Raw genomic sequence first — 17871 nt, 5'->3', positions numbered from 1 at the left:
TCACATAGCAAAGAGATGGACCCAGTTTGACCAGGACACTAGGCACTGTTGACATGGGTCTGGGGTGGCAAGGGATCTTGAAGGTGTCAGTTTTCATCAATCACTCTTTGGTTGTGTGGGCAACAAAAGCATGTATCCATGATGCCTGACAATGCTAGAAGTGGGGAGAAATGAAACTGAAGGGAAGGTAGCATCACATAAGTAGCAAGCTCAGCCAAGGAAGAAACGTACGAGTGGTGAGGTGGTGCATCAACCGAGCACACTGGTTTCATGTTTCCAAAGGAAGACTCTGAAGCCTGTTTCTCTGTTCATTTCCAGTGATAGTCTATGGAAGACATAAAGCTTTGGCTTTCCAGAGTGGGATCCAGATTCGCTCTGAGTCAAACTGGGCAGACCCATAGTGACTCGGAATGAATCTGGATGCCTCGTCTCCTGAAAACCAAGAATTGTACATCTGCATACAAGCACAGGGCTCACAACTGAATTCAAAGGCAGGGTCCCCATGAGAGCAGGAGTTTCTGGTTGCTGTGTCCACCCAGTCTCAAGATGGTACAACTGGAGTGGCTGCCAATGGTCCTGAACCAAGCATTCCTTCCTTTCTACATATTTGTTAATAATTGGCTACAGATACAATTACTCTCCAAGTCCACGTATGTCTTATGCCATTGTACAAACATCTCCAACGTCTTACTTTGAGGAGAACAGTCACCATGCCTCCATGAGATCACTCAAAGGAACAGAACCATCAAAACGAAATCTTACTCTGATGATCTGACCAACAAGTGTTGAAAAAACTTGACAAACTAAGCAACAGGATAGTGAAAGGGGGTGGGAAACGAAAGCAATGAACTTAAACAAAGAACACTGATTAATGAACACGAAATATTTGGGGCGAAAGGTCGGACGTTCAAGGCAGCCTAGCCCCAAGGCAGTTTTAGCTTACATGACCAGCACTTTCTGTAAGGAGCAGGTAACCCATGCTGACATTAACTTTGCAGACATTAGGGAATTATTATTTTTGGAAGGATGTAGTGTTCTGGAACAATATCTCTAATGTATTACTTACAAGCATGCTGTCTTTTAACATCAGGCACTCATGCTCTGTTTTCCACTTTATTTATATTGTACCCCAATCACTGCATCATAGCCAATGAAAACAAAACTCTACCCTTCATTGGCTGTTTGGTATTTTCTGTTTTAACTGCTTCCAAAAACAACTAGCATTGCATTTTGCCTATCTCCGTCTTTCGGCACTTCCTGAATAATATAAAACCAAACCCTGAACTTCAATTTGTTCATATGAACCCCTTTTCTATGGTTGGATTTTAACGTACTTGTATAGGTTAAAATGACAGCTCAGTGTTAATCAATCTCCAGCACTGCTCCCAAATGCCTTTTGCAAATTTTCCATAATTCCCATAGGAAGACAGACACACATACCTTTACAATACAGATGAAGGGCCTACCAATAATTCAGCCAATTTCTCTTTTTGACCATTCACAGTGATGAAAGGGGTAAAAGAAATAGTCCCAACAAGAGGGAAAAGGGGAATTTGATGAAATTGTAGGCTTGGAGGGCAATTGGCACTCTAAGTTCACTTAAGAAGTGACCAAAGGTTGTTAGTGTCCTGGTTTTAACTTTCATCATACATGGTATAGCTACAACCCCTGACTTTCTGGAATGCATGCTTGAGTGCTCATCCCAGAGAACACCATAAGCATGAGAAGCTGTTCATGGAGCACCTAAAACCCAGGTGATTTGTTTTTACACTAAACAAATGCCCTTTTAACTTAACTTTAATAGTGGTGGAGAGTTGTCTCAGGTGCTTTCCAGAATGCCCACAGGAGGACCTTATTATAGGAGGACCCAAGGAGCAGTGATATCCTTAAAAACCAACCTTTGGCGAGGATGCTGAAGAACTTAGGAAAGGTCCATCTGGATCAGACAAAAGTCCTGTCTAGGCCAGCATCCTGATTCTTACGGTGCCTTTGTGAAGCCCAAATGCATGAGGGCAGTCATTGCCTTGACAATCGTATCAAATAGACATGCATCTCATGAAGAATGAGTGGCACCATGAGCACTTTCCCAGTACATTCTCATTTCAAGGGAGTGCAAGCAGGGGAGTACATATCTGATTGCTCTTATGTACATTTGAACAGGAAAGCAGAGAAAGATGCATGTACACGCAGCCCATTCATACCAAACAGGATGTGAATACGAAGACTTGAAAGGGTTAGTTGTCAGTTTCTTAGAACAAAAAGAGCAAGCAAACCACCCCACGTCAATTGAAATGGGCAGTGTCCTCTTGAGTTATTCTGTAACAATGGCTGTTCAATAAACCAATGCATCTGACTTTACATGCTGCAACAATCACATGAGGCTCTGGCCCACAATAATACATCCAGAGCAATCAAAGTCATTCAGGAGTGATGAAGACGCTTGTGCTTAGCAGACAAATTCCTTCCAAATCAAATGATTCAACCAGTTGCAGACATTGACCTTGATGATGCCGCTGGAGCGGACAGAGCACAATGGGTTGACCCATCCCATCTGGCTTAGAAACCAAATATCCATCACTCACTCAGGAAACTGAACCTTGAGTGAGGTTGGGCTTATTCCAAAATAATCGAAATGCCACTCTTTTCTTTCTTTTCTTTTCTCTTAAGCAATGAAGCTCAACACTCAGACAGGGATTTGGGCATTCATGTGTTTATATGCACCCAGTTGTCCATTTATTATTCTAAAGCTACTTTACCAAAATTGAATTACATAGCAGACAAACTGCACAGATAAGAAAAATGCAGGCAAAAATCCAAACTTGGCTGGAGCTGCTGTGTAGTATCCTGTATTACATCTTCAGCCATTTGGCATATTTTGCATTGTGGTGGATGGAGCGAGCTAAAAGAGTCTGCACCTAACCCAACTTCACTTGAAAATATTAGATAAATCATGACCATGAGAAAATGTATTAAACTGAAATATGGCCCAACAGGAGAGCAGTGGGGATATATATTTTTCAAACATCATAAAAAATAGAGACTATTGACAAAAACTTACTATATAGACACTTTGGTCAAGATAGATCTCCACGTCAAAAAAGTTCCCATTATGTTTGACTGGTAGTGAAGTTCCAGCCCACTGCTGACCCTCCAGTTTGGACCAACAAGGCGATTTCCCACCAAGCTGTTCGTGGAGAGAAACTTTCAGGCTGTAGCTGCCTTGTGGCACTTTGTCCTTAAGACCTCGTAAGCATTTCAGTTGGACCTGGATGGGTTGAGCCTTCTTAGACCAATCAGCCTAAGAGAAGAATGGATATTAATGGGGTGGGCTGAATCAGAAGAGGACAATAGTAAGGCTGCATACTCAACATGGGAACTGGTTATGCAAATATAGTTTTTTTTAAAAAACACATACAGGTAATAAACCATGCCTATGTAGATAAAGAATTCATGTTTATTTGGGCAGTATCCAGTACTGCTGCTGTGCTTCCACTTGAACTGCTACGCAGAAGGAAGTACTGCTCACACAACAGAAAGCTAGAGGTTCAAAACACAACCCAGGAAACAAGCAGGAATACTTGTTTCTAAGCAACACAGTGGGCTAGCAGTGCTTCAATTTTTTATTTTTTATTTATTTATTTTTTGCGCTGATAAAGGCTAGAAATGTTAAAAAAGAAAAGAAAGAAAGCTGGACCTCTTGTTTTTTCAATAAGATCCTGTGATCACATGTAATTTTATTTTGTTTGTAGATTTTTGTTTCTTTCAATCTTATACTGAAGATGTTATCTTCCTAAATAATCTCTGCTGCATATTTTTATGGTATGCTTCCTTATATATTCATTTCAAGATAAACTGATTACCATAGGAAGTTATTTATTATTTGGCAAAATATTTCAAAGCGTTGTGATCTAAGCCTATAGTGACCAATAATCTCTCTCTCTTTTAAATCCTACCTTGGATTTAGAATGGAAGAGACAGCATATTTCCATTTAGATAGAACGCTTGTGGAGTTAAATTAAGCAGTTAAATAAACACTTGAAGTAGTTAAACCTCTTTTGTTTTTGTTTTTCTGAACACAAACCATACTTAACAAACTAATCTGAATGACAATTATTTTCATTTAAATTGGAAAAATCTTAATTAACAATGAAGATTTAACCTTAATATTTTTGGCTTCATATATATATATATATATATATATATATATATGAAAATTAACATCATGTGAATGAATAAATAAGACAATCTTTCTAAAACCTCAAGGCAGGATTACTGATGCAGGCAGGCAGAGTTATTAAACACATTCTAAATTAAACGCCTCTATGAATTTTATACTGAAATATATTTTGATAGTTTTGCATGCCAAATGTGACATTTTATATTTTAGATTCATCTTCTGTAGTAATTTTGGAAATGTCATACAAACAAAGATTTTGTCATTTACCAATGGAATTACTATGCATGGCCAGTTAGCCTTCTCTCTTTCTGGCTCTTCTAGTTGTTTCAAGTCAGCAAGCCATAAAAAATCTTTATCTCTCTGAAACACAGCAATTTGGAAGATAATCGAATAGTGACTGGGGGGCAAAAACGCCAGTCTGAGGAATTACACCACAATCTCTCTTGCATTTACAACCTTCCCTCAAAGCGAGTGTCAGCTGAGTAGGAAAAGGAGATAGGAGATTCATCATATCTCGAGCTTGTCTCATTTACATGGTGGCAGAACTGCCTCCCCTCGTCTCCTGCAGAAAGACGTCGCTTGGCCAGTGCTGATGAAGTGTTTTGAAGAACTCCAGCCTTGCCCAAATGACTCGGAGTTAATGCTTTTAGACATTCCATTTAAGCATGCAGTTGCATCTGCAGGGATACATATATTGAAGCCTGCTAAAATCCCAATATGTTTTTAAAATGACAGAAGGAAAGGGATTTCATAGGAGAGAGTCGATATAATTGATCTAATCGTTTTGCAATTTACATTTGGAAAAAGAGCACTCTCACACACAAAAGACTCACCTTCCAGCCAGGAACTGCTCCTCCATTCGAAGCATTATTCAACCCTATAAGGTTCCTTAACTTGGATGCAGTCTTCTCTTTACAGGCATTCAGGGCTGCTTTTAATGCTTGACTCTCTTTCTTGCTTCAGTAAGCGGGGAGCATTAGGGAAAATATAATAAACCCATGCATTAAAGAAGGGTTGACCCTTGAAACTTACATGCATTTTGATGTGTTCCTTATATATGTTTCAAGGAATGGAACAGGGGAGGCATGTGACTGTACACTCGAAGCAGAAAATGTTTAGGTCCTGCGAAGCAACCAAGGAATAACATGGGAACACATCTACCAACACAACTTCTGTTTGTCCATCTAGACTGATGCCAAAATGCAATGGGCTACAATCCAGCAAGCCCTGTTTGCTTAGCCCTGACCATGAGCTCTCACTCATGAAACTGAGCAAGGGGCAACCAAATTGAGTTGGAGTGGCATTAGACCAACACCACGACATGGACAAGAAGAATCCAGATCCTGGTTCACAGCTTCCAGATTCACTCTGGGGTGGTGGCGTAGCTGTTAACTATCTCCATTGTCAAACCAAAAGGTAACTTTGGCCCTGAGATTAAGTGGAGAAGACATGGGTTCAGAACAGAAATCGCTTTTTGAATATATGGTAATTGGAGCCACTATTTAGATGAGTTAAATGATTTCTGAAGCTGATTTGAAATGATGCCGCCATCTTCAGGGGCAGTGCACCTCAGAAAAGCAGAACATAACAGAAGGTAAGTCCATCCTTTTTCAAAGGGAGTGAAGAAGCAAGGGTCTATCAGTTTTCTAGGCACTGGGATGATCGCATCATCAGTCCAAACTTTCTTATACAAATGCTTGCTGAAAAAACTGTTCCATACAGAAAATCTATAGGCACTTAATGTACACATGACTGTATTATGAAACCCTATACCAAATCTAGTTTGACCACAAAGCAGATGTTTATACAATTCAATTGAACTCAACTCCAAAGACTAGTAGATAAAAGCAAGAGGAAGATTTTGCAGCCTTTATGCAAATCACAGACCCAACCGGCTTGATTTGTTTTCTATAGCCCTAAATTGACATTTCCCAGGCTGTTAGAGATCAGCTAGCATTCAATGAGAAACAAATTAATTTAATAATTAAAGCCTCCTCACCCATAATGACAAAGGGGGCTGCTTTATCTCCCTTTGATTAACTTCCTTCCTTCACCCGGACTGGATCATTCTGCAAAGTCTAAATGCGCTGTTCACTTGGGCATGTGAGGAGCCCCACCCTGATGGCACTGGCTCATTTATGCGGCATTTCAGGTGAGGGTGATACGCTAAGTCTCCCACCACTCTGTTGCCATGCATGACTGTGTGTCTTCATCCCCAGCTAAGCTTTTACTGAAGTTTTGAGGCATGCAGTCAGCTGCACATGTGGAGACCATGCATGACCATGGTCCAGAATCACATGGGGAGCCTCCATGCAACTTGTGGTGGGCAGCAGGCTGGGTTCCCAGGAATGTGGCAAAGGGGCAGAGGAGCACGCCCGACGTCTGATGCAAAGACAAAGATAACCTATCCTCTGAGGAGGTGGCCCAGTCTGTCTCTGGATGAGTCACAGTTATATATTCTTAAAGCAAGCCTTTGCAAGAGGCACAGTGTACCTCTAACTTTAATTTGGGAAATGGGTAGCATGCTTCAGTTATCAGTTGTACGGGAAACATTGCCCTAAATAAACACCCCAGGATTCTGTGGCATCCCTTTCCTCTTTGACCTGAATGTTAGTCAAACCTTAACCTAATTGCCCTGAAGTGAGTGCCATGGCAACTTGTATCATGAACTTTACTATTTAATTCCTACAGCTGAATCATCCAAGAAAATCTCTTTTCCCAGGAAGAATGGTTGGTTTGAAACTTTGTACTTATTTAGTTTGCTCATGATGGAAATTATTTCACTTAATTTGGTTAGAGCTACATTGACACAGGGGTTCATTAGGACACCCATTTGCCTGCAATTCAATTTAAAATTAAATACACTTTGTTGTGGATTTTATTGCTTTTAAACTACTGTATCTATTGCCTTTATTAGCAGCTATTACACAATTATGAAGGTAAACAGTTTTCATTACTCCATTTGATCTCTTTTAGGGGTACAACATTTTTCTCCCTGTTTCTTTCACACAGAAGTTGAAGATTACCAAACACCAGGGCTGGAGACAATTAGGCCAAAAATTGACCCAGCAACAGAAGGAGAAAATGTTTGTGAAATGGCCCCTCCCCCAAATTTGTTGATCCAAAACATTTCACTGGTTCTTTAGCACATTTACTTGGGAAGCAATCCCACTGAACCCAATGGGGCTTAGTTCTGATTAGACTTTTGTAGTATTGCACTGTTAATTTCTGATGTACCCCTCCACACCAAAAACATGGATTTAAAAATCTTTGACTCTGCTTTCAGAGGTATACCAATACCTCCTCATTTTATAGAGAAAGAAATCCAAATACTGAGTACCCTCTTTCCTAGTAGTTTAAATTTAAAAACTGAGTTGCATGGATAGCATAATGTATTTTCCAAGTCAGCTTCAATCAATGCACTTCTCTTGAGGGGAGGAGAGAGGGTTTGCCCCAGACCTCTCAAGTAAAATGAGCTGCTGGGTGAACAGTCTTACTACTCCATAAAAGTGTGGGAATTTGTTGATATTCAGATGCTATTCTCGACAACACTGGACCCTCATGAATGGCAAAAGGGAAACCATTTTTTATCATTGCCCATTAGGACAAGCCTTCCAAAATGAATGTATCTCTGATTTTCTTCAACCCCAAAGAATTTTGTCTGATCCCTGGAACACAGCCAAAACAGAATATCAGACTTTAAAGTGGTGCATGGTTAAGAAATTATTGATTGCTAGTGAATAGCAATCAACATGGTGGGCATGTCATGAGCGGAGCCGGCTGGTGCTCGAGGTCAGACTAGATGGCCCAGGAGACCCCTTCTGACTCGCTCTGTTTCTATGTTTCTAATGTTTCTGCCAATGAAATTTGTAGTCAAGCCAGATTTTCCCTCTTAGAATTATCATGGGGACATTTTGTTATGTTTCTGCTGTATTCCAGTTCTTGTCTTAGCTATTTGTGTGTTCATTTTATGTTTCTGTATGTACCCACAGTGTACAGATTATCTTATTGGAAAGACAATAAAAATGGCAACTCAGAAAGTTACATAGTCATTATAACCAGTTATCTTTCAGTGTCTGGATACCTGCAGAGTATTAAGGATACAATTTTCAGTTTGAATAGAAAACTTCTTTAGATTGAGAGACTTGCTTTTTCATTTTGTTGTTTATATAATGTAACTAAGCATACCTAATGGCAAAAATGCCTATTGATATCCATGGAAAACAGGTGGTTTTTCATTGTCTAGAATAAGAAATGGACTTTTTTTTCAAGTTTTCTGGGACTAGGTTGTGCTGAATTTATACAAACAAGGAGGTATTATGGAGAAATTGATAAAGAATAAGAAAGTGACCTATAATACAGAATATTCCAAATATTCTAATAGAATATTTTCTACTGGCTAGTTTTTAAACAAATGATAAAATAACCATATGGTATGCCAAAACTGTAACAGAACATTTGGTTAGCTAAATCAGTCACTCCTGGTGTAGTTAAAGGTGAGCTCACAAGCATAAAATTGTTAAATCCTGGTAACCTAGACCCGTTCTTTCCACAAAGTACCCCAAGACTTAAAGTAATCCAGGATCAGATTGTGCTACCCAGTGTACTGAGGAGATGAGAGAAATGAATATTGAAGCATGATAGAAATACCTGCAGGAAAAATGAGGCTGAGAAAAGTGAGGCTGTGGACTGGTATTGATGCAAACCAAGAATAAAAACCCTATAGCAAGGAATAAGTATAATACAGAATGCCCTAATTATTGAAAGAAGTAAGACATCTTCCATGTTCTATAGAAACTGGGTTTACAGTTGTATGAGGTTTAAGGTCATCTGCATCAGATATTAATCATATTTTTATGCCTAATTTAGCTCTCAAGACCTAATCTCACTGTATAAGAGATGAATGCTGTGCAGGAAATTGACCGAGTTGGTAGGGCTGGACAAAACATTCCCCAGCAAGTGAATCTACATCAAAAAAGCATGAGAGGATTTCAGTTCTCCTCAAACCTAATATGAACATTCTTTAAAAGCATTCAGGAAATTACACAACTTTTTTTTTTTTTTTTAGCACTGGAGGTAAATTCATCAACCATAATTAGTTATTTTCTGCTCCTTAGGCAGAAGGTGCAAGAAATGATAAGCAATTCAATTAGTAATGCATACCTTGGAAATACTTTAGAAAGTCTTCTCTTGAACTTCTTTGTGCTCTGGGAAGTGTCTTTACATTTTAAATCCTACATAAAAGAATGTTTGACATTTTAAAAATCCTAAAAAGCATAAAGGTTGTTATAGCTATTATTTTAAAATATCTATTAGGATATCAAACTGCCTTAACTATTTAAACATTGTAACTATTTTAATCCCCTTCATGGATCACTGTCTTGTCGTGGTGAAGCGGCTTGTGTAGCTCAATGAAGCTATGAGCTATGCCGTGCAGGGGCACCCAAGACGGACAGGTCATAGCAGAGAGCTCTGACAAAACGTGATCCACTGGAGAAGGAAATGGCAACCCACTCCAGGATCCTTGCCATGAAAACCCCATGGATAGCACCAAAAGGCAAAAAGATAAGATGCCGGAAGATGAGCCCCTCAGCTTGAAAGGTGTCCAATGTGCTACTGGGGAAGAGCAGAGTGCTAGTACTAGTAGCACCAAAAAGAATGAAGTGACTGGGTCAAAGCTGAAAGGACACTCATTTGCAGATGTATCTGGTGGTGAAAGGAAAGTCTGATGCTGTAAAGAACAATACTGCATAGGAACTTGGAATGTAAGAGCTATGAATCAAGGTAAGCTGGACATGGTCAAACATGAGATGACAAGACTGAACACTGACATCTTGGGAATCAGTGAACTAAAATGGACAGGAATGAATAAATTTAATTCAGATGACCATCATATATATGGACAAGAATCCCTCAGAAGAAATGGAGTAGCCTTCATAGTCAATAAAAGAGTGGGAAAAGCAGTACCGGAATGCAATCTCCAAAATGACAGAATGATCTCAGTTCAAAACCAAGGCAAACCATTCAACATCACAATAGTCCAAGTCTATGCCCCAAACCACTGGTGCTGAAGAGGCTGAAGTTGACCGGTTCTATGAAGACCTATGATACCTTCTAGAAATACCAAAAATGATGTCCATATCATCATGGGGGATTGGAATGCTAAAGTAGGAGGCCAAAAGATAACTGGAATAACAGGAAAGTTTGGCCTTGGAGTACAAAATGGAGCAGGGCAAAGCTAGCAGAATTTTGTCAAGCGAACACGCTGGTCATAGCAAACACTCTTTTCCAACAACCCAAGAGACAGCTGTACACATGGACATCACCAGATGGTCAGCACAGAAATCAGATTGACAATATGCTGTGCAGCCAAAGATGGAGAAGCTCTATACAGTCAGTAAAAACTAGACCAGGAGCTGACTGTGGCTCAGATCATGAGCTTCTATATTGCAAAATTCAGGCTTAAATTAAAGAAAGTAGGGAAAACCACCAGGCCACTCAGGTATGACCTAAATCATATTCCTGATGACTATACAGTAGAGGTGACAAATAGATTTAAGGAAGTAGATCTGATAGACAGAGTGCCTGAAGAACTATGGATGGAGGTTTGCAACATTGTACAAGAGGTAGCAACTAAAACCATCCCAAAGAAAAAGAAATGCAAGAAAGCAAAATGGCTGTCTGAGGAAGCTTTACAAATAGCTGAGGAAAGAAGGGAAGCAAAAGGCAAGGGAGAAAGAGAAAGATACACTCAACTGAATGCAGAATTCCAGAGAATAGCTAGAAGAGATAAGAATGCCTTCTTAAATGAACAGTGCAAAGAAATAGAAGAAAACAATAGAACAGGGAGGACCAGAGGTCTCTTCAAGAAAATTGGAGATATGAAGGGAATGCTTCATGCAAAGATGGGCATGATAAAGGACAAAAATGACAGGGACCTAACAGAGGCAGAAGAGATTAAGAAGAGGTGGCAAGATTACATGGAAGTACTATACAAGAAAGATCTTAATGTCCCTGATAACCATGATGGGGTGGGCACTGACCTTTAGCCAGACATCCTGGAGTGTGAAGTCAAATGGGCCTTAGGAAGCAACAACAAAGCTAGCGGAGGAGACAGTATTCCAGCTGAGCTATTCAAGATCCTAATAGACAATGCAGTTAAAGTGCTACACTCAATATGCCAGCAAATTTGGAAAACTCAACAGTGGCTACAGGATTGGAAAAGGTCAGTTTACATTCCCATCCCAAAGAAGGGCAATGCCAAAGAATGTTCAAACTACCGCACCACTGCACTCATTTCACATGCTAGCAAAGTGATGCTCAAAATCCTACAAGCTAGGCTCCAGCAGTATGTGGACTGAGAACTACCAGAAGTAAAGTCAGGATTTCGAAGAGGCAGAGGAACTAGAGATCAAATTGCCAACATACGCTGGATCATGGAGAAAGCTAGGTAGTTCCAGAAAAACATCTGTTTCTGCTTCATTGACTATGCTTAAGACTTTGATTGTGTGGATCACAACAAATTGTGGCAAGTTCTTAAAGAGATGGGAGTACCAGACCATCTTTTTTGTCTCTTGAGAAACCTGTATGCGGGTCAAGAAGCACCAGTGAGAACTGGACATGGAACCACTGATTGGTTCAAAATTTGGAAAGGAGTACAGCAAGGGTGTATATTGCCCCCCTGCCTATTTAACTTATATGTAGTGTACATCATACAAAAAACAAGGCTAGATGAATCACAAGTCAGAATTAAGATTGCCGGGAGAAATATGAACAACCTCAGATATGCAGACGATACCACTCTAATGGCAGAAAGTGAAGAGGAACTAAAGAGCCTCTTGATGTGGATGCAAGAGGAGTGCGCAAAAGTTGGCTTGAAACTTAACATTAAGAAAACTAAGATCAAGGCATCTGGTTCTATCACTTTCTGGAAAATAGATGGTGAAGAAATGGAGGTAGTGACAGATTTTATTTTCTTGGGTTCCAAGATTACCACAGACAGTGACTGCTGCTAAGAAATTAAAAGATGTTTGCTCCTTGGGAGGAAAGCTATGGCAAATCTAGACAGCATACTAAAAAGCAGAGACATCACTCTGCCAACACAAGTGTGTATACAGTCAAAGCTATGGTTTTCCCAGTTACAATGTATGACTGTGAAAGTTGGACTATAAGGAAGGCTGAATGCTGAAGAATTGAAGCCTTTGAATTGTGGTGCTGGAGGAGACTCCTGCGAGTCCCTTGGACTGCAAGGAGATCAAACCAGTCAGTCCTAAAGGAGATCAACCATGACTGCTCTTTCGAAGGCCAGATACTGAAGATGAAACTCAAATACTTTGGCCACCTATTGAGCAGGAAGGTCTCACTGGAGAAGAGCCTAATGCTGGGAACAATAGATGGCAAAAGAAGGGGACAGCAGAGGTGGCTAGATGGAGTCACTGAAGCAGTCGGTGTGAGCTTAGGAGGACTAAGGTGGGGGATGGTGGAGGACACGAGAGCCTGGAGGAATGTTGTCCATGGGGTTGTGATGGGTCAGACACAACTTTGTGACTAAACAGCAAACAACTATTTTAGTGATTATCCATCCACCTATAACATACAGCTTTCTCACAGGACCAACTAGATGTGGTATGAATTGTATGACTTCAATTCTTGAGTCTCAAACAGGTTTTTTTTAAATGAGTCTTTAAAACTGAAATAATGGGTGAGAGAGGTGATGGGCCAGGATTACTTTGGATATTGGATGTGGAGAAATATTACAAATAATAAATACGCATTACAGTTATGATTTACCAAAGGATAAATTATACTGGTACCAATGGAATTTTCCTTCCAGGGAGAAGGATTTTCACTGGGGATGGAAAGACACATTTATTCCAATGACACAATTAATGTTAAACTTAGTTTGGTTCGTAAGATGAAGTTGTGTCAGTCCTGACTGCACATTCTGTGGAGAAATAAACATAGGATCAGATTCAGAGAAATTCTGTACCTGATACCCTTGTCCCAGTGATGTTTTTGAAAGGCAAGGGATGAGCAAAAACAGCAGATATGGGGAAAAAACAGCTTGAGTGGTGTTTTTCGGTAGAAACATAGGGCATAAATTAATGAACTGCCATCAAACATAGTAGGTTTTCAGCAAATGTGCCTTGGCATGAGTTGGTCATTTGAGGGAAAACTGATGCAGCAGGAGTTATGGAGATGTTCTCTCCTTGAAAGCCCACCAAGTGTCTACCTGATGCTCTTCCAACACCAAGTAGAAATCGTCCTTTTTCCAATCTCACCAGGCTTTTAATTCTTAAAATATATACATCTCTTGTGGAACTGCTGTATCTGTTGCATTTATTCCCTGGTTATTCATTGTGAACAGCTTTCCAGTTGTACTGGATGCCTTTCAACCTGTAGATTTCAAGGATTGGACAGGGTATTGGGAAAGGTGAGTGCCATCACCTTGCCCTTTGTGACCAGTTAGATCAGTTAATGTGGGACTGCTGCTGTGGCTAAAAGAAGTGATTGACGGCTATTGGCTAGAGGAAATTGTTCCCCTTCACTTAAAAGAGACAGTAATAAGGCCCTTATTAAATGAACTTGCTTTCAGTCCAGGTGATTTGTCTAAATGTGGGACAGTCTCAAATGCACCATTCTTGACTAAGGTCTAGAAAGTGGTCATATAGCATCTCCAGGTGCAGGTTTACCTGGATAATATACGTAAGTATCAAAAGCACTTTCAGACAGAATATGGGAGGACTGCTTGGTCACCTATAGGGAGAAACTGAAGTTAAGCCCAGCCAAGGCAGAGGAGCTGGTCAGTTGAAATCCTGGGACTCAACCTGCTCTGGAATGGCTTGTTCTTTCCAATGGATCAGGCTCATAGGCTAGGAGCACTCCTTGACCATACATGGTCCCTAGATCTTCAGGTGGCAGTGGCAGGGAGCACATTTGAATGCATGTGCTAGATGCATCCACAACAGCCCTTCCTGGATTAGTTTGACTTGGCAGCTGCTAGAGCTAAGTAAAACTATTGCAATTTGCTCAGTGTGAAACTGCAAAGAAAGTCTGGAAACTACCACTGGTGCAACATGTGACAGGTTGGCTGCAAAAAAGTGCACAGTGTTGGTGCCATATTACAGCTGAAAGATCCACACAGGTTATCAATTACTTTCTGACCACACGTCAAGGTGAGCATTTGAGTCCTTCTAAATGGCTTAAGGCAGGATTGCCTTGCTGTCTATGAACCTGTCCAGGTACTGAAATCTGCTGGAAAGGTCCTTCTGAGGGCATCATCTGCAGTGGTCTATTTGTTGAGCATGCATGGAAGGGCTTTCTCCCATACTGTCCCAAAATATAGACTGTGGCCCACTATCTTGGATTTTAGAAAGAGTGCGAAGACATCTTTTTTTAATCTATCCTTTTAAATAAGGCAAATATTTAAATTTTCTAACGTTTCACTATCCAAAAATTCTTATTTTGACTCTTTTAAATTTCTATGAGTCAGCTATGGATTTTTAATAAAGTGATATATAAATGTAAATAATAATAAATCATTACAATAAATATTTGTTTTAAGGTGAATTTTTTGAATATTAAGATCAAAAATAAATGCAGCCCTTAGGTTTCTTCTCCAACAGAGACAAACTAGATATATGATGTGTGACATTTGTGACTGATATCCTGACATGTTTTTTTCTTTTGTTAAAGCAACCATGCCAGAGGAGGATAATTTGAACTAAGGGGATTTTTCTCTTTTCCCTCCACCATTTTCCCAACTTGAAATGCATCCTGCAGTGGCTATTAGCTACGGATGTGAGAACCAGGGTTCATGAACAGGGGGGAGAAAAACCAGGTACAGTGAATTTCTTCTCCTCCATGTGGAGTGGAAATTAAGTGTGGAAGATTAATCCACCTCCTCCAGCACTAGAGCTGTGATCTGGTTCATCCCACCCTCTCCTGTCAGCTGCTTTTAGCCCAGGAAAAAGAAGCCATGCCTGCATCTTCCCCCTTACATCTAGTCTAGGACCCTGTGGTCAAAATAGAAGCCACGAAGTATTGCCAGAAGACCTAAGGCAGGGTAGCAGTTAATAGTGAATGAACAGCACAATGCTAAGGCCACTGGACAGTATCTGTGTGGCCATTCAACGCTTGACAATCCCAGATCCAACCTCAGAAATTTGCTCCCAGGTGGGAGGGCCTTCCCCACCCATGCAACTGCTAGCTCCTTCTCCTGGGGCACAACTGCAACTTCAGAGATGGGGTTTAAAGAGTGGGGAGCTGAGCAGACCAGCAGAACCACAGTACCAGTATCCTGGGGGGGGGGGACCTCCTTCCCTCCCAGTCAGACAGCTGAAATTCTTGTTGTCCTGAGTCATGTTTTCCGCCCTTCACGCATCCAAGGCTATGGACCATTTCTTTGCAAAAGCTCTTTATGCATCAAAGGACACCCAACAAGCACTGCCCTTGTAGAATGCATCCCAGCGCATGCACAGAGCAGTTCGTTCAACCCAGTCTAAGCAACTACTTCCAGAAACCCTGCTTTTGAGTACATCTGGGCCTAATCCCTTCCAAAGGGCCCATTTGAAAGCGACACACCTCCATTCCATAAGCCCATCTCCTAGATGGCCTTCCCATCTTTGATGCCATGCTGCAGGGTCAAGAGTTGAACCAGATTCATCTGATTCTGAGAGCTCCTTTGCTGTGTCCCCACCCAGCTTCTCATCCATCTTGGCTATTCTTAGGGCCTTCCTGGACAGATAATCTTCTATCATCTCAGGGTCTTGAATGCCACATGTTCCCTCCACCTCTTCCCCTCCATCCTGCCTTGGAATCCTGATTGGTGTGACTCTTGAGAGTGTGCCAAGAACAGCTGCCACCCTCATTCCCAAACCAAGCAGCCTCCATGTTCCTCCCACACATCATAGGATGCCAGCAATCATCTGAGTTCAGGGGACCATGATCATCCCTCTTGGGATGCACCCTATGGCCATAATCCTGTACACACTTACCTGTGAATAAGTCTCACTGTACTCAATGGGACTTATTTCTGAGTCGACTGAATCAGATTGCACAGAGAGGAGAATGAAAGCACAGGCAGAGTTTAAATGGATAAATACATGATGCTCTTTCCAAGATAAGAGTCCTATTTAGGACTATTGGTGTGGCTTATGCAACCCAAAAATAAATACATAAATAAGTAGTTTTGTTTTGTTTAAAACATTTCTATACATCCCATTACTAAGTCTTGGAATGGTTTAACAATACAAAATATATAAAAAAAATGTTCCCAACAAGCATTCATTCAAAGACTGTCTGATTCTTGTTTTCTTCTGTCTATGTTGTCTTAAGAACACATGCTATTCCATAATAAAGAGGTAAAGATCTATTTGTGATACAATTTTATCTAACATTTAGGATGAATCCCTTTAAAAAGAGGGAGGGGAGTTAGTATTATAGATAACACAAGGCAGCTATTTTATGTGATAACAATCAAACAAAAACAGCATCTTTTGCACATTTCTATTCTTCTTCACCAAATCTCAAATCCAGTTATGTACATTTTACCTGAACACTAATTGTTTCAAGGCTGTACATGATCAAGTCAATGGAAGTAGTTTAAAAATACAAATATTTCCAGCAGCATAGAGCAATTTATGCACAGCTAGGATTTGCAATAGAATAAAATGTGCAAGGTGGTGTTTGTTTTCGAAAGGACTGCTGTGCTGCTGTTCTTTGTTGCTACAGCCCTAGACACTCTTACCTAGGAAAAAGTCTCAATGAATTCAGAGGGACTTACTTATAAATAGATAGGTTTACACTATGCATGTGGCATAATGAGTATACTGTTAATTAACCCATAAAAAGAAATTGTATGCCCTACACACACACACACACACACACAATTATATTCATTTGCTTCTGTGGCTGATTGATTTATTTTCTCCCTTTTCCCCAAGAAAAATGGCCTTCAAGGCATCTTACAATCAACTCAGGGCATCTTACAAATCTGTAAATTAAACTTGACAAAAACAATTAAAACTTCTTTTAAAACAATCAAAACACCTCAAGAACAGAATAAAAACAGCATCCAACCCAAGAGACCAGCTTACTGGGCAAAACCCCTCTTGAATTTAAAAAAAACGGATGGATGGATGGATATTTGAAAGGTCTTTTCCTGCCAGTAGCAGGACAGCCTAGAGCAGGGGTCTCAAACTCGCGGCCCGCGGGCCAATTGCCGGGACAGGCGGGGCATGGGGGAGGGGCCCTGAGGCCTTCAAAGCACTGGCGGCGCCCGGGCCGGCCTCCGGATGAGCGGCCCACCCCCACCGTGGTGGTGGAATACTTGATGCGGCCCAGCCTCACCCAGACTCTACTTCCAGCGGCCCCCAGGTAAGTTGAGTTTGAGACCCCTGGCCTAGAGGGAACTGACTTAGCCTCCATCAGCTGGGAGTTCCACAGTCTAGGAACAATCAGCAAGACAATCCCTTGAAGCTTAATCAACAATTATTGTGTAAAGCACAGCCTGCTCATAGAAGGGCCTGATCCAGTGCTACTACAGTGGCATCCCATGCATTGAAAATATAGCGGGTCCATTTATCTGCCCCACACATCAGTTGTAGTTCTGTTGAAATTTTCTGCCATATTTCAAGCAATAGTTTATTGTCAGCACAGCTGCCTTTGAATAGTCCCATCTGTACACATATGAA

Source organism: Varanus komodoensis, unplaced genomic scaffold (assembly GCF_004798865.1).
Source record: "Varanus komodoensis strain SLA01 unplaced genomic scaffold, ASM479886v1 scaffold8, whole genome shotgun sequence".
Lineage (NCBI taxonomy): Eukaryota > Metazoa > Chordata > Lepidosauria > Squamata > Varanidae > Varanus > Varanus komodoensis.
Note: the sequence above shows the minus strand (reverse complement) of the source record.